This window comes from Eleutherodactylus coqui, chromosome 7 (assembly GCF_035609145.1).
Source record: "Eleutherodactylus coqui strain aEleCoq1 chromosome 7, aEleCoq1.hap1, whole genome shotgun sequence".
In the NCBI taxonomy this organism is placed as follows: domain Eukaryota; kingdom Metazoa; phylum Chordata; class Amphibia; order Anura; family Eleutherodactylidae; genus Eleutherodactylus; species Eleutherodactylus coqui.
This window is the reverse complement of record NC_089843.1, coordinates 50,907,690-50,929,970: the sequence shown is the minus strand read 5'-3', so window position 1 is coordinate 50,929,970 and position 22,281 is coordinate 50,907,690.

The following is a 22,281-nucleotide window of genomic DNA, read 5'->3' as shown; positions in this document are numbered from 1 at the left end:
CATTGCTTCCAATGCATTGAAGCCAATATTCAGCTGCTTATACAGTTCACAGGTTGTAATCTGTCGATGAGTTGATTGAGATGCTCTTCATTTCATGGTGTGACAGCTGTGTATGGTTGTCTGGAATGTGGCTTGTCTTCCATGTTGCTGTCGCCACAGTTGAAACACGCCACCCACCACCTCACTGTGCTAACACCCACAGTCTGGTCTCCGTAAACGTCCAGCAAGCATCGATAAATGTCAACGGGTGCAATTTTTCCTGCATGAAGGAATTCAATTATTCACCTTTGCTTACCATTTTGTGAGACTACCTATCTGCTGCCATCTATCATACTGCAACAAAATGCAAGGAGGTTCAAACTCTATTGGCATACGGTCTACATCTTCTGATGGTGGATGCCAATGTGACGAGACAGGAGGCATTAGTTCTGGAGTGACCCTCATACATGTACTGTATGGACAAGCAGTCTACCAGAGTGGTAGTTCTCTTTTCGCTCACAGAGGGAAGTCCCAACCAGGAGAGCCTTATCTCTTTCATTGGGGGAATAAAAGAATGTAGGCTATCTTTAAGCAAAGAGATGGTGATTCCCACTTAGTGGTGTTCCCACTTAGCTAACTTAAATGAATTCAAGTCTCAAGGGCCAGATGAATTACATTCTAGGAAACCAAAGGAAGCAGCAAAAATAATTGCTGAACTACTCGCCATAATTTTTGAAAATTCCTGGAGAACTGAAGTCCCAGAAGATTGGCAAATGTTGTCCCTATCTTCAAAAGAAGGAAGAAGGTGGATCCAGGAAACTACAGGCCTGTGAGCCTGACTTCTATACCGGGAAAGATCTTTGAACAAATTATTAAACAGCATGTATGCAAGTGCTTGGATAAAAATGGAGTAATTAACCAGAGCCAGTATGGGTTTGTAACAAACAAGTCATGTCAAACAAATATAATTTCCTGGGTTGATCAGGAAAATGTGGTAGTTGGATGATATCTTGACTTTAGTAAAGCATTTGATAAGGTATCTCATACCATGCTTATTGAAAAAATGACCAAATATGGGATTGGCAAGGCAACTGTTAGGTTGATTCACAACTGGCTGAGTGATTGTATTCAAAGAATGGTCATAAATGGCTGCACATCCAAGTGGAAGAATGTATCAAGTGGGGTACCACAAGGCTCTGTCCTGGACCCAGTGTTGTTCAACATTTTTCTAAATGATCTGGAGGAGGGAATTGATGGAAAACTGATCAAATTTGCCAACGACACAAAGCTATGAGGAATAGTAACACTAGGGAAGAGAGATAGAGAGAGAGAAAGAGAGAGTATTCAAAAAGATCTAGAAAAGCTTGAACAGTGGGCAGTGCTTACAGAATGCTATTTAACAAAGGAGAAATGCAAAGTCCTACATCTTGGCAAGAAAAATGAAGAAAGCATATACAGAATGAAAGGAATTGGGCTAAGCAGCAGCACATGTGAAAAAGACTTGGGTATACTAATAGATCATAGACTGAACATGAGTCAACAATGTGATGCAGCAGCCAAAAAGGCAAACACAATTCTGGGATGTATTAAGAGAAGCATAGAGTCTAGATCACGTGAGGTAATTATCCCCCTCTACTTTTCCTTAGTCAGACCTCACCTGGAATGCTGTGTCCAGTTCTGGGCACCCCAATTTAAAAAAGACATCGACAAACTGGAGCAAGTTCAAAGAAGAGTTACCAAGATGGTGAGCGGTCTGCAAATCATGTCCTATAAAGAACGGTTAAAGGATCTGGGAATGTTTAGCTTGCAAAAAAGAAGGCTGAGAGGAGACTTAATAGCGGTCTACGAATCTCTGAAAGGCTGTCACAGTGCAGAGGGATCAGCCCTTTTCTCATTTGCACAAGGAAAGACTAAATGCAATGGGATGAAAATGAAAAGCAGGAGACACAAATTGGATATTAGAAAAAACGTTTTGACAGTGAGGGTGATTAATGAGTGGAACAGGTTGCCACGGGAGGTGGTAAGTTCTCCTTCAATGGAAGTGTTCAAACAAAGACTGGACAAATATCTGTCTGGGATGATTTAGTGAATCCTGCACTGAGCAGGGGGTTGGACCAGATGACCCTGGAGGTCCCTTCCAACTCTACCATTCTATGATTTATGCTGAATATGGTATATGAAAGGGGATAAAACCTTTAATTTGTCTGTTTTTTTGGAGAATTGGAATGCCATTTTTTAATTGTACATTATTCTATCCAACAGCATATATACCATAGAGCTTGCCCTTGTGGTAGCATGTGTAGGGAGCAATGCAAGGAGCAAGCAACCAAGCATGAGGTATGAACTGGTCTGAGGGTTACACCACACTTCTACCTCCAACAAGAGATGAGAGCAGCACCCTAGGTTTGTTTCTCACATGTATTTTAATTATTTAGGACCTGTACTTCCAAAATTTTGTGTAGTTGCCCAATGCCAATACATTGTTGGATTTCGTTGATATGGGTCTATGTGCAGTAGACGTCCCTTACACAATAAGACTCAAGATGCCCCTGCCTTCCTTCATTTGCTCCTTAATCAGCAGTGTCTTGTCCTAAGTGATGTGAAACAAATTGAACTGCTGTTTACCATTACATGGTGGTGGACTGAAAACCAACTCCACACAGTACAGCTGCCACCAGCGCTCTGTATCTATGCCATACATTCCGGGGGAAGCTTTGAAGCCCCTTTTCCCAGCAGCTGGCAGAGAGCTTTACACTGGGATAGATTGTCACTTGTGTCCTGCTAATTATTTCTCACTTAAAAAAAGAACCTGGTTTGAAGAAGAATTTTTCTTTCTTAAAGCACTTATAAAATGCGACCATTTTTTATTTGTTCAGTGATATAATGTTACATGGAGAAGATCTTATTCGATGGTCGTGCCGCCTGTCGTGCCGGCCAAGAATGGGTCTGCAGGCAGCATTACTACCCAGGGAATGATTCCTTTGTCAGGACAGTTGTTTACCCAGCTTGACCCTAAACCACAAATAGGGCAACACATCCATACAGCATGAAGAGTTTCTTGAGTGAACATACCAACATTTTTATAGCACTTGTGTAAGAAGCAACTTTCACAGTCTACTGAGGTCAATATGAAAGCCAAGAACCAGAAGCATGTATAGAAGAGGGAAAGCCTACAGCAGAAATAAATACTCCCCCCTTTGATGATGGACTGGATTGCCTAAAGCCTACTGTTAAAATGATTAGGATAGCCAGTCCTCCCATGAACATCATTAGTAAGTTCATTGTATGTGTCATTAGTTTGACCTAACGAGTGCTGTTATCAGAAGCTGACCACAGCAGGTGATCCTCTGTTGAACCACCAGCTTATTCATAAGTTTGCTTTGATCTGGTACCTGCCATACCAAGAGGAAAAAATTAACCAGATAGTGCAATTCACCAATAGCACCCTATAAGACGATGAATTCTAGGTTTTGCCCTCGACTGCACCGCTCAAGAGTTACGCAATACATGAGATGGACACCAAAAGGTTAACCTAAGAATACTTTACTCCACTGAAAGCATAAGCATAGAGGTTACAGTCACAATGAGTACAAGATTGTTGGTTACTGAAAGCACAGAGCTTGGCAGTTAGTCTCTCACTGAGTGCAGACTGTTTAATTGTTGCAGTCTTTTTGCAGGGCACTTAGCTTATTGGTTACAGTCTCTGGTTAATACTCTGTTACAGGGCACTCACTTGAACAGAACAGAACAAAGGGAAATGGGTTATGGCTAACAACTTGGTCCTTTCAGCAGCTCTTCCAAGGTTCAACTAGCTCACAGTGCAGATTTTCAGCAACTGGTCCAAAAACACCCCACTTTACCAGAAACACTTACTCAAGGGGACTCTCTCCAGGATGCTGCTCCACACAAGGACATAGTACATAGTCTAAGAGGCCAAGACAGTGGATCACCACTTGCAGAATATATGGGTGTTTGTCTTATATGTACACTCACTAGACCCAACTCCAATATCACAGGAAAGTGTGTATGACTGATATTCCATTTGTCCTAGGTTCACTAACCGTGAGGTGCATGAAGTGTCCCCAAATAAAGTCTAAGAATCTGCTCTTGATGGAGTCCATCTGGTGCTACATTCAGCATCTATAGGCTGCATGACTTGTCTGATGCAGGGGACTTTCTCCAAACCCAATGACTATTGTTATTGTCAAGTTACTCAACTGTGGCCCTAGGTTGGTCTGGCCACTGCTTACTTGGATAATGGAAGTGGAACCAGATACAAAGGGTAGAGATGTAGGTGCAATTGCTTTGGGCATGGTAATAGTAAGAGAATCATGGCATAAAGTGGATATAAGATGAAACATGTTCACTTCTTTCATGGACTCTGGTTGCTTCCTATAGTCTAATAAATACCTAAGTTATTTAATCTCCTATGAAACTAGTTCTACAGGGGACAATGAAAATGATGTGCTATATATTTACACTGAAAAACAATGGATAATATAATGGAGGATGTGGACAGTGGCCCCATTTGCCAGGGATCTGAAATTGAGGAATCCTTTCTATTAACTCAGAATACACTAATAGGGTTTTTGAAAAAGGCGTTGACAGAAAACCCATTTAGAGGGAAATCTCTATATAAAAACATTAGTCAATTACCAAGTGTGGAAATGAGGTAAATATATACAAATGTATTATCTTACCTTCTATTCTGTTTTCTCGGCTTTGTCATCCATCCAACATAAAAAGGAGGAAGATGCTATTTGCCGACCGCGGAGTAAATACCTCCAGGATTGGCCAAGGCAAATATTTGTCCATGTAACTTGCACTGCACCATATTGAACACGACTTCTTAATCAATGTCAGTGACAGAGACATTCATAGATTTCCTATTTGTTCTAATCTTGTTCTGGGATCAGCCAGCTCTGGCCTAGCCCTCACAAAGGTTTGTCAGAAGCCCGAAGACTTAAAACAGCTGTTGCTCTACCAGAAAAAAACCCAGAGGTCAATGCAAACATTTCAAGGAGCCATTTAAATCTGTCTTTGAAAGATAGTCTGGAAACAAATTGACATGCACTACAATGGGGACAAAGGCGGACACACTCACTCCTGGATATTTCTAGTATCCTTTTTGGGACAAAGCAATGTTTAATTAATGCTAATGTTAGAATTGCGTATGGCTATCCTTGAGGCCTTAGAAAAAAAGTTTGATTTTCATATCATCATGAGCATAACTGTTCAAAACAACCAGAAATACTTTTTGAATGGTTGCAGAAATATTCAAATTTACTATAGTGTTTTCAGAAAATCCAAAATTTGGATCTTGCTAAGTAGTGATGATTGCATTTTTGAAAATTTTGGTTTGGATGGTTCACTGAATTTTGGCAAAAAGATCAGTCCAAATTAATCATAGAATCATAGATTAATTGACTCATAGACTGGTAGAGTTGGAAGGGACCTCCAGGGTCATTGGGTCCAACCCCCTGCTCAGTGCAGGATTCACTGAATCATCCCAGACAGATATTTGTCCAGGCTTTGTTTGAACACTTCCATTGAAGAACTCCCCACCTCCTGTGGTAACCTGTTCCACTCATTGATCGCCCTCACTGTCTAATATCTAATCTGTGTCTCCTCCCTTTCAGTTTCATCCCATTGCTTCTAGTCTTTCCTTGCACAAATGAGAATAGGGCTGATCCCTCTGCACTGTGACAGCCCTTCAGATATTTGTAGACCGCTATTAAGTCTCCTCTCAGCCTTCTTTTTTGCAAACTAAACATTCCCAGATCCTTTAACTGTTCTTCATAGGACATGATTTGCTTGCGCAAATCAGAATAGGGCTGATTAGTTTAAACCGAATCAAAACTTCACCGCTACCCCTAAAACTGGTGTATAAGTTCCAGAGCCATAAAAAAATCTTCTTCTCCTCAATAAATAAAGTTGATTATTATGAGGAATAAACTCACACAAAGATAGAGGGAACATACAAACTCCATGCAGATTTGAATCTAGAACCCCACGGCTGCTAGGCAACAATGCTAACCACTGAGCCACCATACTTCTTCCTCCCCTTCTTCTCCAGAGGAAGAGAAAGAAGAAGACAGAAGAAGAACAAACATGGTGGCTCAGTCGTTAACATTGTTGCCTTGCAGTGCTGGTGTCCTGGGTTGAACCCTGATCTCAGGCAACATCTGCATGGAGTTTGTATGTTTTCCCTGTGTTTGTGTGGGTTTACTTGTCATAATAATCACTTTTATTTACATAGTGTATGCATTTAGGAAGAAAAAGGAGAAGAAGAAGTAACATAATAGTTTTAGTGAGTTTGGCTGAGACGAACTGCCTATGATGTATCTACATTATCCAGGCGGCTTTTGCTAGCAATAATTATAAAAGTATATATGACTAGTAGATGTTTGACATTTTCTGCACAGCCTGTAAATGCATCAGAGTTGTCTGGTGGGAGTCCCGGACTATCTCTACTAGCAGCTTCTTTTTCACAAAAGTCCGCCCCTCTTTTTATAATCATTGATAGCAGAAGCAGTGTGTGAGAGGTAAATACTTCACAATTATAGTGCTGCTAATGGTTTACTGTAATAAAATCTGATAACAGGTTCCCTTTATAATCAGTGGGAGCTGCACCTGCAGTTACAAGCAGCGGCCACTACACAGGGGTTGGCGCAGCAACTTCAGCTCCGTGCCCATGTGTGTTGCAGCGCTGACAGCAGGCGCTCGATCAGCTGATCACCAATTTCCCAAGCAGCGAACCCCAGTCAATCAGCTATTGATGACCTATTCTAAGAATGGAAAATCCCTTCAAAGGCTATATCCACCTTTACAATTAAGGTATATTCACAGGGCAGAATCATGGTGAAGTACACCTAAAAAAAAACCCGTCAAAATCTGAGACTTTCTGACGTGGCTTTAGGTACAAATCCACAAATGGAATTTGACCCATCAACGTACAAAATCAGCATACGGAATTCCGACGCGGAAAATCATGTTTTTGCGAGTTCCTGCATCAAGAAGTTACATGTCACTTCTTCACACAGAAACGCTGCTTTCCACGTCGGAATTCCGTATGCAGATTTTTCCCATTGAAAAGGCAAATTCCAAATGCGGATTTACAGAAAAAACCATTGCAGAAAGCTGCGAATTTTGACACGTTTTTAGGCAGAATTAGTTGTGGAAAATTCCCCTGGCGATTCCGCTATGTAAACATACCCCAAGAGTCCCAAGAGGTGTTACTTGAACATTTCCTGGGGCTCTTGTTGCATGTCTGTGGCTGCACTGACCCGTCCCTTTTGTGGATGTAGGCTGAGGGGCTCTTCTTGATTTGACACTGTTGGGGCTCAGCTCCCCACCCTTCCCAGTACCTGGCTCTGCTGTAGCTGTTGCCTCCCTCATCTTCAGGTCTTCTCCACTCTTCCTCCAAGCTAGGCCAGAAAAATAAGAGTCGTTGCTGGACAAGAAATTGGGCTCTACCACAAGGGTTGCACTGGAGAGTACGGTTAAAGAACTCAAGTAGACTCCTGTGGCTCATGATTAAAGCTTGAGCTCTTTCATTTTCAATGAATGACAAATCTGCTTGTTTTTTAGGATAACTCCTACAGTAATTATTTGCTCAATGTTACAGCAATGGTGCTTTACTCCCAGGTCAGGGGCAGGCTTTTGGTGGAGGTGCTGAGGAACCGGAGGCCACTGGAGATACACACTGCGTGGAAAAGCAATTCCAGCCACACAAACAGAATCAACGCACTGTTGTTTGGTGCTTCTAGCAATTCAGAAACATTCAGACCAAGGGTGTCAAATTGCTTTTCACCGAGGGCCACATCAGCATTATGGTTGTCTTCAAAGGGCCGATTGTGATTGTAAGGCTGTATTTTAAAGGATATATTTAAAAATGGGGGAGGGAAGAACTGACGGACCAGAGCAAGGGTCTAGTCCAGAAAAAGTATGGGAAAGGAAAAGGAAAGCTAATTAGTTAGTAGAGTTAGTAGAACCTGGTGAAAAGTTCCCAAACCATTCCTTAGGGCTGAGCCTTTACTCACTGGGTTAGGCCGCCTGCAGACGAGCGGGTCGGATCCGGCAGCGAGAATTCTCGCCGCGCGATCCGACCCGAGCGCCTGCAGGGACGAGCGCGTACTCACCCGCGCCTGGCGGCCCCGGCTCTTTCATGTGCCGGCTGCCGCGCAGCCGGCGCATGCGCAGACCGGAGCCGGCGGCCGGGTGAGTGCGTGCCCCGCAGAAAATTAGAACATGCCGCGGTTTGTTTGCCGCGCGAGATTTCGCGCGGCCAAACCGCGGCCGTCTGCATAGGAGTGCGTATTTTAATGCACTCCTATGCAAACTTTCAGCGGCGGAAATCCCGTGGGAAATCCCACGGCGGGATTTCCGCTCGTGTGCAGGTGGCCTTAAGCAGCAGTATAACACAACATCCTCTCTGGTCCATGCAGCAGGCTCATAGGATATGGACAGGCAGGCTGGGACGGACAGTCCGCTGCAAGATGGTAGCCACGACCAGCTGGGATGTAAAAGCTGCCTCACGGGAGAAGCCGACAGGGGATGCACATCAAAGGCTTCGAGGACTGCAGTAACAGCCACAGCGCTAAGTCTGCATGCATTTGATGTTACAGTGTAGGACCAAGTTGGCCGCCTCGATCCTGGTACCGAGCAGCAGACTGCAAACAAGTCCGCAGTGTGCTATAGGGTCTTTCCGACACAGCTGAGGACCTTCATATCTATAAGAGAATCTTCTGCTTCTGGACTTCACAGGCTACATAAAATGAGGTGGCGGGCCGGATTCGGCCCATGAGCCTTGAGTTTGACATGTGTGGTTCAGACTTTATTTCATGCCTCCAGGCAGGAATTCCCTCACACATGCACCCAAAGGAGAACGCCTCTCACCAACTGCACCACAGAGCTCGCCCGCTACTCCTTCCACATCAGAGTCCTCCGACCACCTCGTCACAATTTAAAGGAAAGGTACACTCATTATTAACCATTAAAACTTTTAGCAGTAAAACTAGTTCAACAGCCTTATTACCACAGGGAACCCTGTTCTTGATGTTACTGGGAGAACTGGGGCAGAGACACTCCTAAGAGTTTGGGAACACTTGACAATTACCCAATTTGAACACCTTGAAATGGGGTTGCCTGAAATTAGGACTACTTTTCCAGAAACAGCAGCATTCTTATTCATAGACTGTGTGTGCAGCTCAATCATAATCAAGTGACTGCTGCATTACCAATCACTGCCCATGGACAGGAGTGGTGCTGTTGGGAAAAAAAGCAGATCTTTTTTGTAACTTTAGAGAACCCCAAGACTGTAGGGTTACATTAAGACTATACTTAGAACATAATGAACAGTGTATTTTGATTGAGCTTCCCCTTTATGGTTACTTATGTGAATGACATTGTACAACCGAACATGTTTGAGATTACAATTCCTGTCTTCAATGTGAGATAAGGAAATGATTTGCAAAGAAAAAAAAACAAAGAGATGCTAAATGCCATATGAATTGTAGATGCACCTGCCTCAGACACCTGTGCTGTAGTGCAATAAAGGCAGGAGAGCCTCATATCCGCAGTATAAGGTTGAGCAATTACATTTACTACCTGCATTTAGGGTAAAAGGCCAAGGAAATATGAGAATAACCATAGAGTAATCTCCGATTCTAATTCCTATACAGGTGTGTGAGTAATTGTAAAATTGTGTCATCAGGACAGAAGGACATTCCTCATCTTTATGGGCTATAATTCAAGATCGTTGGTTTCTACCTATACAACAGCATGTTAGATGTTCAGGAAGTGGAGGTATGAGAAGCAGTCTGCAGGGCTTCATGCTGCAGAGCTGCTTTACTTATCATTTTGCCCACCTATATAGGGTCAAAGAGTTAAAGGGGTTCTGACACGAATAATCTTTTTATGCTTTACCAGCCTTTGTTCCCTGGTCTGCCTAATGGACACAGGGAACCCACGGTTTAATGGCTGATAAAACATAAAAACCTCATACTTACCTTGTCTCCTGTTGTTGTTGACATCGGGGAGGTCATCTCCCAGCAGGCACTGCTCTTCCTCTTCTTCCTCCACGAGCCGCGCTGCTCCGGGATCGCGCGCATGCGCAGTAGAGAGGTGCCCTCTGACAGGAGTCAGGACGGGCCGCGTCTCCACTGCGCATGCACAGAATCTCGGAGTTCAGCTAGGACGGACGGGCCGCCCACAGCAAGCACTGCTTGTGACGTGCTTGTTGTGAGCGGTCCGTCCGTTCACCTCGGAAGTGGCTGACGGACGGAGCAGAGCAGGAAGCGGTCATTTTGACCGCTCCTGCTCTGCTTCTACAAGCCACAGAAAAAGATGCCGGCTGGAGGGGACATGCCTGGCGATCGGTCCTGGCCAGGCAAGGTGAGTACAATTTTTTTTTTTTTAATGTCAGAACCCCTTTAAAGGTAGACATTTTCGACTCCTTAGAAACTATATTTTATTAGATTGGGAAATAGAAATTCTAGGGTTCCTTCCATGTCATTGACTGATACAGGGACAGATAAAATATCTCTCTGGTGTGAGTATTCCCCCCTCTAAAACTCACCATATCACTGAAGAATGGAGCGCTAATCCAAGTGAAGGGCCAGCCTTGATCACAATCAACTTAGTAAATCAAGGGCACCTGGTGTAAGAAGAAATTAGCGAAAGAAAGCACAGTGATATGAAAAGTGATGTTGAGCTTCTGATTCAAATCTTATTAGACACTTTGCTTTGTCCCAAGCTGAAAACATTCACTAACTGCTAAATTTCAACTGTATATACTGTATATTCTGCATCATAATGCATATTGCAGTGCCACACTTGTTGCTGTCAAGACTACAGTAAGGAAACAGTCAATTGCAACTTCTGCTTCAGTGATTGTGTCGTCGTCCTCTTACATTCATTGTACAAGCATTCTAGCCTTACTAAAATGGACATCTGCTATCCATGCCACGGCTTCCTTATGAGATTATGATTCTAAGCAACAGCCACTGTGAGCAAGCAGTGCTACAGTGTAAAGCATAGTCAACCAAACAGAAGTCTAAGGGCGCCCACCCACTGGCGTTTGCGATTTTCGTGCGTGAAAAACGCCGCGTTTTCGCGGCGTTTTTCCGGCGTTTTTCGCGGCGTTTTCGCGGCTTTTCCATTGACTTTCATGGGTGCATTAGGAGAAAAATAAGGACACATATTCAACTGACAGTTCCTATGTTAAAAAACGCAACGCAACGCAACGCAAAACGCCAGTGGACAGGAACACATGTTATCTCTATGCCTGTGCAGGAAAAACGCAAAACGCAAACGCAGGTAAAAAAAACGCAAGTGGGTGGGCGCCCTTAGGGTAGCCATACATATTAGTAGTACTGGTAGATTAGATGATTTTGCCATGACCAGTCAATCATCTAATGGGTATGGATTCTCCCGACTCTTTCCTGGTGGCTGATGCCAGTAGAGATAAGGATCAGGCAGTTGGAATTTCAACATGCTTAATCCTTTTGTACTAGGCAGATAATCCGCGACCAAAGGAGTCGGCAGTGGCTTTCTCCCCTCTTTCCACTCAGAGCACATGCACGTTTGGCCAAGCCTACATGTGTATTGGGGTGTCAGGTGAGACAGCTGTCAGGTAAATAAGTGCTCAGCTGACAGCTATCTAAAATATATGGGCAGCCTCTGATGAGACAGTTAGTGGATTTCAAACTACTGGAGACTCCTATAAGACAATGCAGCTAAACTGGAGTCATTGATTATAATTGTGTCCGAATGGAGCAGAGAAAAGACCACAATTGGTGGAACTCTCTTTTTAAAGCGATCATCCCTTTCAAGATGATATTCTGTCCTGGTACTGGTAGATGCAGTTATATTACCTGCAGTTGTTCTTCTCTGCCGGCCCTCTGACCCATTGGTTCTAGGTGCCATTTCAACTGTCCAAAGCGGCCAATGCAGTTATTCGACTACCTAATCTCCACAGTGCATTGCACTATACATGCACTCTAAATGGCCAAGGCTGCTCATGTGATCAGTGCTGGCCAATCAGAGAGCAGTGCACAAGTAGTTACACAAATGTAACTGGCCATCTTGGATGGCCAAAAATGGTACTTGAAATTGGCAAATTGGAGGGACAGCAGAGAAGTTCAACTGCTGATAACTTACCACCCCTCTGGTTCCAGGACATAATTTTGTCCCAAAACTGGAGAGTCGCTTTAAGTAAGTTTTTTCTAAGATTACAATAGATGATAATATTATGTCATTGCTTGTTGGAAGCAGAATATTAGTGTCCTCTTAGTAGCTGGGAGGACCCATGTAGTGAAATCACTTCTCAGGGTCTATTCCAAGGATGAAATAGAGGCCGTGTCATTCCAGTACTCAGCACAAGGCTTACATATTCCATGGTGGAGCCCAGCCCCGGTTTTCCACTTGATGTAATGCCTATAGTGTCACATACTGCCCATCCAGCGATGTGATGAGAACTCCTCATTCTAGGGGACCAATTATGACAAGTGAGTCAGAGAGGAACAGATGGGGCCATCCAGATATCTAAAGCACCGAGAGCAGGAAAATAAAATATATCTAAAGTGACTCATAGTAATTCTATCACTCTTCACAGAGGTCCCTTTAATGACAAGTCATGAGCTCGGAATACATATCGCTCTTAATAGAAGACTCCGGGGGAATCCTTCCCTTGATAGAAGCTCCATTAGATATAAATAAAACTCGACTCGTGATCTGTAAAAACAGCATCGCTGGTTCCACGTGGGTGTAACCTTGTAAATAGCATCACAGGATCAACACCAGGGGCCTTTAATGGACAGCAAAACATAATCATGAGATGGGCGGCCCTTGAATACTAGTCATTTTAGTGGCCATATGCATTGTCAACATGGTTGCATCATGATTGATGTGCTTACATGTAGTCCTCAACTAGTAGCAGGCTTTCTGTATGGTATGGCTGCTACATTTCCGCAACTAGTGGCTGTTGTCTTCATGGCGCATAGGTTTCCACATCAATTGCAATTGTATTACACTTTGCAATGTCCATTGCCCTATGCAAGCTGTAGGTACTCATTAATTGTTGCTATTATGCATATGTAGGGTCTCGGGATAGGCTGGGCATGGGACATCTGAGGTAAGGGTAAACTGTCACCTGGGGGCTTACCTTAGGACGATAGTAGCTGTCAGTGAAAGTTCCAGAAGCAGGGGTACCAGATGTGGGTTGGTATAGTGAAGAAGTCATAGGTTGTGACCCCTCATTACCGTACTCTGCTTGCTTACAAAGAAACTTTATTCCAACTTTGGTACTGCACTTCTTACAGTGTTTGGTAGGATATCTGCAACGAGGGTATGGCACCAGGCTCCAGCAGCAAAAACACATGCCTCGGCACTCATTTAATATCTGAAAATTGCACAACTGTTGTTTATACAAACTACATAATAATGCAAAGTTCTTTGTGCACATTTTGATCAAAACATGTGGGCCCAGCTGCCACATCAAGGGAAACCTTATAGGATGGGTTCCTAGCTCTAAAAGACACCTCTCTTTGGGCCAAAAGCTTCCAAATGAAAACAGTAAAAGCAGGATACCTGCCTATGTACTCTCATTGAAGCACCTGGGACAGACAGGTGAATGGAGTGAACGACAAAAGTGAAGACAAACACCCTCCCTACCAATTCACATTCAACAAGAAACAAAGTCAGCACTTCCAACAAGTAAATGAAGTGTGTAGCTGCATGTTAGCCATGGCTGCAACAAATACAGTAACATAAACACATGCCTCCGCACTTTTACGTGCACAAGCCTCCCAACTGTTCCAGCTTCTCCAGGACAGTGTTGGATTTGAAATGCTACCCCGCAGTCCTGGGAAGCAGGAGGCATGTGCCCGCCCCAAGTCTAGACAGTCGCCCAGCTTTTTGAAAAAATGTCAGCATTTATAAAAAAATATATACAGTATAATATATATATATATATATATATATATATATATATATGGCATGTGACCAGCTGTCAGGATTGCAGCCAGGGGAGATAAGTGGGATCCAGAGGGATGGTGAGTGGAGAGGCAGTAGAAAAGGTGAGGTGACTGAGGCCACTAATGGGAATCATATCACCGATGGGAATCACTGGGTATTTAAAATATAACTTTTATTCAACTTATCCAATAAAAATGTGTGATCAAAAACTATAAAATAATGTGCCTCTTATTTCTTAGAATAGCACTGATACTTTGTGCTGCGCTGATATTTATATTTTGGCAGCGCTGTACTTGACACCTCGACTATGTCTATGTTCATTTTCTTGCAGCCGGTCAAGCTGCTTGCATCTATGGCTCTATACCACTCATATATACTACCCTGATGACGCAGCTAGCTCAATATTAGCTGCAGAAACGCGTTGGTGGTGGTTTGGTGGACTCTCAAAGGGGTTCTTTTAAGCTATGCTGGACATTATAATCTAAAATCCAGCGGGCAATTATTTAACCCTTATTTATGAGATGATACATACGAACATATCAAGCTATTTCCTCCACCTAATAACATGGGTGGAGGATTCTTTATAGCATTGCATGGGTCAGCTTCATTGACATCAAGTGACCTGAGCGATGTATTTGAGCTAAACAAAGGGGTCTGAGGAAGTTTTTGGTGTATGCTAAATATCAATGCTCACAAAACTTACGTACAGTCCCTTTAGTAATGAGAGGCTGAATACTAATGTAGGATGGAATAGGGGTTGAGATTCCCACATAATAAAACAAATTGAATGTGGATTCCCAATATCCCCATATATGTTGTCCCCTATGGGCGAATGAACATAGGACATATATATCGAGGTGTCAAGTACAGCGCTGTCAAAATATAAATATCAGCGCAGCACAAAGATATATATTGTCTTTATCCAAATGTCCTTTAAAAGATTTTTCAAAAAAATTTTTCAAAAAATTTTTTTTCAAACTTAACCGGGTATGAATAGACTTTGTGTTTGATCTCAGTGTGTTTGAATAACACTATCTTACAAACCTCTGGTCATCGATCAAACAAAGTCACACGGAAAATATATATACATACAAGTACGGTAACAAGTAGCGGATGACCGTGTGAGATTTCAACTTTATACTGGATATATCCTTTATGGATTCCAGGATCCTTGGATCATACCCAGTGTCAGTACTGTTATGAAGACAAATTATTAACCCTTTCAAATCCAATTTGTATTTTGGTTTTCCCATGGGGCTTACTCTTTTTCTGCTGTTATACAATGGCGCTATATGCTGGCTAAAGCCAGTATTGCATGAGGTGACACATTGGATAGGCTCTGACAGCAGAGAGGCTGGCAATATACAGTAAGAGAACCCCGACGAACGTTTTCCAACATTGGAGCTGTACAGCCTTAAATCATAATGTCTTTAGACGTCAGACAGTGGATTGGAGAGGGTTAAAGAAGCCTTAGGCATAAAAAGTATCAGTGCTATTCTAAGAAATAAGAGGCACATTATTTTATAGTTGAATTTTTATTAAATAAGTTGAATAAAAGTTATATTTTAAATACCCAGTGATTCCCATCGGCGATATAATTCTACAAGACAATTAATTGGGAATATTCGCCTGTCACGGTGATATATCACTAATGGGAATCACTATTACTATTGGGGCCACTAACAGGGGTCACAATTCCTACTAGTGCTACTAACGGAGGTCACTGTTACTACTGGGGCCATTAAGGGGGAGCAACCATTATTACTGGGGCCACTAACAGGGCATTATTACTATTGGGGCCAGTAAGGCTGTATGAACATGGTTGATAATGAGTTGCGACCGAGAGCCTCAAGCGAAATTCGCATTGCACAGCACACGGACACCATGTCCACCTGTTATACAATGTGCGACACGCCACACATTGCAAGCCCTATTCTCGTGCTGAATTTCATGAAAATAGGACCTGCTTCAGTTTTTCAATCTCACACTATCATTTATCCTTTTGAAAACAATTGGTTAATTCAACACACAAATTGTATGCATCTCGCAATCACAAAGAACTTGTGTGTCTTTCTTGGCTGTGTAGTAAGGGGGGCACTTAGTAATAGCCACTATATTTGCATCATCACCTTCAAAAACCCATAACATTATAGACCCATTCTTTCTCCTGAAGACACCTAGTTAGGCGAAACATGTTGGGGTGGCTAGTGCAGCGACCGAAAACCAGGCCTTTAGCCGAGGAAATAGCGGGTTACAAGATGGCAGTGGTTCACGGTGGCTCTACAGTCTCCTTTCCTCAAGGGCTAAAGCGTAACCTTGCTCAGCCACTAGCAGAGGAGATAAGATAGTAGCAGACTTGATAACGGCAATTGAGTTCTAGATTACAGTCGTGACGCCAGTGTCCCTAGACGAGTCATCAGTTACTCACGATGAATAAATAAGTTCACAGACAAACTAAATGCTTTTCAAAACTGGGGACACTTGGTTTGCTTTTACTCGCGTTACAACTTTGATTTTCCAGTACAGGCAAATTAACTAGTACTTCTTAACATGAAGTTACAGGCTTCAAAAACAATCTCCTGAACTCTACTTTTCAGAACACTTTTGACAATAGACAGTTCTTCTCCCAAAGCATACACATCATCAGTTGCTGTTATTTGAAGGGCACTTGCTTGGATTTCACAGTCTATTATTTGAACCAGATGACCCTGGAGGTCCCTTCCAACTCTACCATTCTATGATCACTCTCACTGTAGCTGTTAGCTGTAACAGACTTCTGCGTTTCCCCTCCATATGCAGTACAGCGGGGGCACGTACAACTCTTGCATTCCCATACCGACTCTTAAGCAGCATCTCCTGCACTTTCATTCCTGGAGGAGACAAACATTCCAGCAGCAGAGACATAGCTGCGACCTAGCCCCGCAGGAGCATTAGCCCGTCTCTTCTGCTCGCACCTTCTTCTCCGACAACACATTCCACACTACTCCATTCTCCCACTAACTAACTCCTCCCCTATTCTACTCAAAACCACCAATCACAGCACACTAGCGAGACAAAGACAAACAAACTCACTTAAAGACAAACAGACTTACAAAAAGATGGAGGAACCCTACTCTGGGTCACTACACTAGTGGCTACATTTTAGCTCAGGACTTTACTGCTGCTCTGGGGATTGAGGCCAGCATTCTATCCCTCCATATTCTAGCATAATACGAGTCAGCTTGGTGACTCCCAATTTCTATATCATTATGGCGTGATCTGTGATCCATGAATATGTCAGTCTATAGGAGCTGCAAGACAAATATTTTCATAGTGTGATTTCACTTATATAATGAAGGTTATGTTTTACTTTGGTGGGAGCCATAGCCAACAGGCTTTTGGTTGCCCTGTGGCAACTTTGTTTGTTTTTTAGTTTAATAGACTGGTGTGACCCTGAGCAATTTTTGAATTATATGTAGCATCCCTTAAAGGCACAGTAATAATAATGAACATAGGCAGAAAACACTTTCTTATAATTAATAGAGATGAGCGAGGGTTCGTTTCGAATAACGAACCCCATTGAAGTCAATGGGCGACCCGAGCATTTTTGTATATCGCCGATGCTCGCTAAGGTTTCCATTTGTGAAAATCTGGGCAATTCAAGAAAGTGATGGGAACGACACAGCAACGGATAGGGCAGGTGAGGGGCTACATGTTGGGCTGCATCTCAAGTTCCCAGGTCCCACTATTAAGCCACAATAGCGGCAAGAGTGGGCCCCCCCCCCTCCCAACAATTTTTACTTCTGAAAAGCCCTCATTAGCAATGCATACCTTAGCTAAGCACCATACTACCTCCAACAAAGCACAATCACTGCCTGCATGACACTCCGCTGCCACTTCTCCTGGGTTACATGCTGCCCAACCCCCCCCCCCCTGCACGACCCAGTGTCCACAGCACACACCAAAGTGTCCCTGCGCAGCCTTCAGCTGCCCTCATGCCACGCCACACTCATGTCTATTTATAAGTGCGTCTGCCCTGAGGAGGAACCGCAGGCACACACTGCAGAGGGTTGGCACGGCTAGGCAGCGACCCTCTTTAAAAGGGGCGGGACGATAGCCCACAATGCTGTACAGAAGCAATGAGAAATATAATCCTGTGCCACCGCCATCAGGAGCTGCACACGTGGGCATAGCAATGTGGAACCTATGTGCCACACACTATTCATTCTGTCAAGGTGTCTGCATGCCCCAGTCAGACTGCGGTTTTTTATAAATAGTCACAGGCAGGTACAACTCCGCAATGGGAATTCCGTGTGCACCCACAGCATGGGTGGCTCCCTGGAACCCACCCGCTGTACATAAATGTATCCCATTGCAGTGCCCTGGACAGCAGAGCTAACGTCAGATTAAATGCAGGTGGGTTTCGGCCCAAACTGCATGCCCCAGTCAGGCTCGAGTTTTTTATAAGTATACACAGGCACGTACATCTCCCTAATGGGAAGTCCATGTGGACCGACAGCATGGGTGGGTCCCAGGAAGCCACTGGCGGTACATAAATATATCCCATTGCAGTGCCCAGCACAGCTGATTTAACGTCAGCTTTAATGCAGGTGGGCAAAAAATTAATTGGATTACACTGTAGGCGAGGGCCCAAAAAAATTGGTGTACCAACAGTACTAATGTACCTCAGAAAAATTGCCCATGCCCAACCAAGAGGGCAGGTGAAACCCATTAATCGCTTTGGGCAATGTGGCTTAATTGGTAACTAGGCCTGGAGGCAGCCCAGTTAAAATAAAAATTGGTTCAGGTGCAAGTTTCAACGCTTTAATGAGCATTGAAACGTATAAAAATTGTTTACAAAAATTATATGACTGAGCCTTGTGGGCCTAAGAAAAATTGCCCGTTGGGCGTGATTACGTGAGGTTTCAGGAGGAGGAGCAGGAGGAGGAGGATGAATATAATACACAGATTGATGAAGCAAAAAGGTCCCCGTTTTTGATGGAGATAGAGAACGATGCTTCAATCCGCGGGTGCAGCCTACGTATTGCTTACGTATCGCTGCTGTCCGCTGGTGGAAAAGAGAAGTCTGGGAAAATCCAGGCTTTGTTCATCTTGATGAGTGTAAGCCTGTTGGCACTGTCGGTTGACAGGTGGGTACGCTTATCCGTGATGATTCCCCCAGCCGCACTAAACACCCTCTCTGACAAGACGCTAGCCGCAGGACAAGCAAGCACCTCCAGGGCATACAGCGCGAGTTCAGGCCACGTGTCCAGCTTCGACACCCAGTAGTTGTAGGGGGCAGAGGCGTCACCGAGGACGGTCGTGCGATCGGCTACGTACTCCCTCACCATCCTTTTACAGTGCTCCCGCCAACTCAGCCTTGACTGGGGAGCGGTGACACAGTCTTGCTGGGGAACCATAAAGCTGGCAAAGGCCTTGGAGAATGTTCCCCTGCCTGCGCTGTACATGCTGCCTGATCTCTGCGTCTCCCCTGCTACCTGGCCTCCGGAACTGCACCTTCTGCCACTAGCGCTGTCGGATGGGAATGTTACCATCAGTTTGTCCGCCAGGGTCCTGTGGTATAGCATCACTCTCGAACCCCTTTCCTCTTCGGGTATGAGAGTGGAAAGGTTCTCCTTATACCGTGGGTCGAGCAGTGTGTACACCCAGTAATCCGTAGCGGCCAGAATGCGTGTAACGCGAGGGTCTCGAGAAAGGCATCATAACATGAAATCAGCCATGTGTGCCAGGGTACCTGTACGCAACACATGGCTGTCCTCACTAGGAAGATCACTTTCAGTATCCTTCTCCTCCTCCTCCTCCTCCTCAGGCCATACACGCTGAAAGGATGACAGGCAAGCAGCATGGGTACCCTCAGCAGTGGGCAAAGCTGTCTCTTCCCCCTCCTCCTCCTCATGCTCCACCCCCTCCTCCTCAACGCGCTGAGATATAGACATGAGGGTGCTCTGACTATCCAGCGACATACTGTCTTCCCCCGCCTCCGTTTCCGAGTGCAAATCATCTGCCTTTATGCTTTGCAGGGAACTTCTCAAGAGGCATTGCAGAGGAATGGTGACGCTAATGATTGCAGCATCCCCGCTCACCATCTGGGTAGACTCCTCAAAGTTTCCAAGGACCTGGCAGATGGCTGCCAACCAGGTCCACTCTTCTGTAAAAAATTGAGGAGGCTGACTCCCACTACGCCGCCCATGTTGGAGTTGGTATTCCACTATAGCTCTACGCTGCTCATAGAGTCTGGCCAACATGTGGAGCGTAGAGTTCCACCGTGTGGGCATGTCGCACAGCAGTCGGTGCACTGGCAGATTAAACCGATGTTGCAGGGTCCGCAGGGTGGCAGCGTCCGTCTTGGACTTGCGGAAATGTGCGCTGACCCAGCGCACCTTTCCGAGCAGGTATGACAAGTGTGGGTAGCTTTTCAGAAAGCGCTGAACCACCAAATTAAAGACATGGGCCAGGCATGGCACGTGCGTGAGGCTGCCGAGCTGCAGAGCTGCCACCAGGTTACAGCCGTTGTCACACACGACCATGCCCGGTTGGAGGCTCAGCGGCGAAAGCCAGCGGTTGGTCTGCTCTGTCAGACCCTGCAGCAGTTCGTGGGCCGTGTGGCTCTTCTCTCCTAAGCTGAGTAGTTTCAGCACGGCCTGCTGACGCTTGCCCACCGCTGTGCTGCCACGCCGCGCGACACCGACTGCTGGCGACGTGCTGCTGCTGACACATCTTGATTGCGAGACAGAGGTTGCGTTGGAGGAGGAGGGTGGTTTAGTGGAGGAAGCATACACCGCCGCAGATACCAGCACCGAGCTGGGGCCCGCAATTCTGGGGGTGGGTAGGACGTGAGCGGTCCCAGGCTTTGACTCTGTCCCAGCCTCCACTAAATTCACCCAATGTGCCGTCAGGGAGATATAGTGGCCCTGCCCGCCTGTGCTTGTCCACGTGTCCGTTGTTAAGTGGACCTTGGCAGTAACCGCGTTGGTGAGGGCGCGTACAATGTTGCGGGAGACGTGGTCATGCAGGCCTGGGACGGCACATCGGGAAAAGTAGTGGCGACTGGGAACCGAGTAGCGCGGGGCCGCCGCTGCCATCATGCTTTTGAAAGCCTCCATTTCCACAAGCCTATACAGCAGCATCTCCAGGCTGATCAATTTGGCTATGTGCACGTTTAACGCTTGAGCGTGCGGGCGCGTGGCGGCGTACTTGCGCTTGTGCTCAAACAGTTGCGCTAGCGACGTCTGGACGCTGCGCTGAGAGACATTGCTAGATGGGGCCGAGGACAGCGGAGGTGAGGGTGTGGGTGCAGGCCAGGAGACGGTAGTGCCTGTGTCCTCAGAGGGGGGTTGGATCTCAGTGGCAGGTTGGGGCACAGGGGGAGAGACAGTGGTGTAAACCAGAGGCGGTGAACGGCCTTCGTCCCACCTTGTGGGGTGCTTGGCCATCATATGCCTGTGCATGCTGGTGGTGGTGACTCCCCAGCTGATCTTGGCGCGACAAAGGTTGCACACCACTGTTCGTCGGTCGTCAGGCGTCTCTGTGAAAAACTGCCACACCTTAGAGCACCTTGGCCTCTGCAGGGTGGCATGGCGCGAGGGGGCGCTTTGGGAAACAGCTGGTGGATTATTCGGTCTGGCCCTGCCTCTACCCCTGGCCACCGCACTGGCTCGGCCTGTGCCCACACCCTGACTTGGTCCTCCGCGTCCTCGCCCGCGTCCACGTCCTCTAGGCCTACCCCTACCCCTCAGCATGCTGTATTACCAGTAGTGCAGAAACAGAACGCTGTAATTAAATGTGCCGGTTATTGGCCTGTGGTTGGAGGCTGACTTCGCTTACGGAACGCACAGCAGAGCCAGGAAAGAATTTTGCGCAAGCCTGCTGTAACACTTAGCTGGCTGCGTATGAATTAGGACAACTACCCCCAGCAGAGACCCAGTACACTGAGGATGGTCACAGGCAGCCCAAATAGATTTTTTTTCCCAAATGTTTTTGGAAAGGCCAACTGCCTATATACACTAAATATGTCTTCTGTCCCTGCCTCACCACTACTGGCCCTGGACAATGTAAAATTACTGCAGACTGTTTCACTGTGGACAGGAATACAGCGGTGATGTAACAAGCAACACAGAGCCAGGAAAGAATTTTGCGCAAGCCTGCTGTAACACTTAGCTGGCTGCGTATGAATTAGGACAACTACCCCCAGCAGAGACCCAGTACACTGAGGATGGTCACAGGCAGCCCAAATAGATTTTTTTTCCCAAATGTTTTTGGAAAGGCCCACTGCCTATATACACTAAATATGTCTTCTGTCCCTGCCTCACCACTACTGGCCCTGGA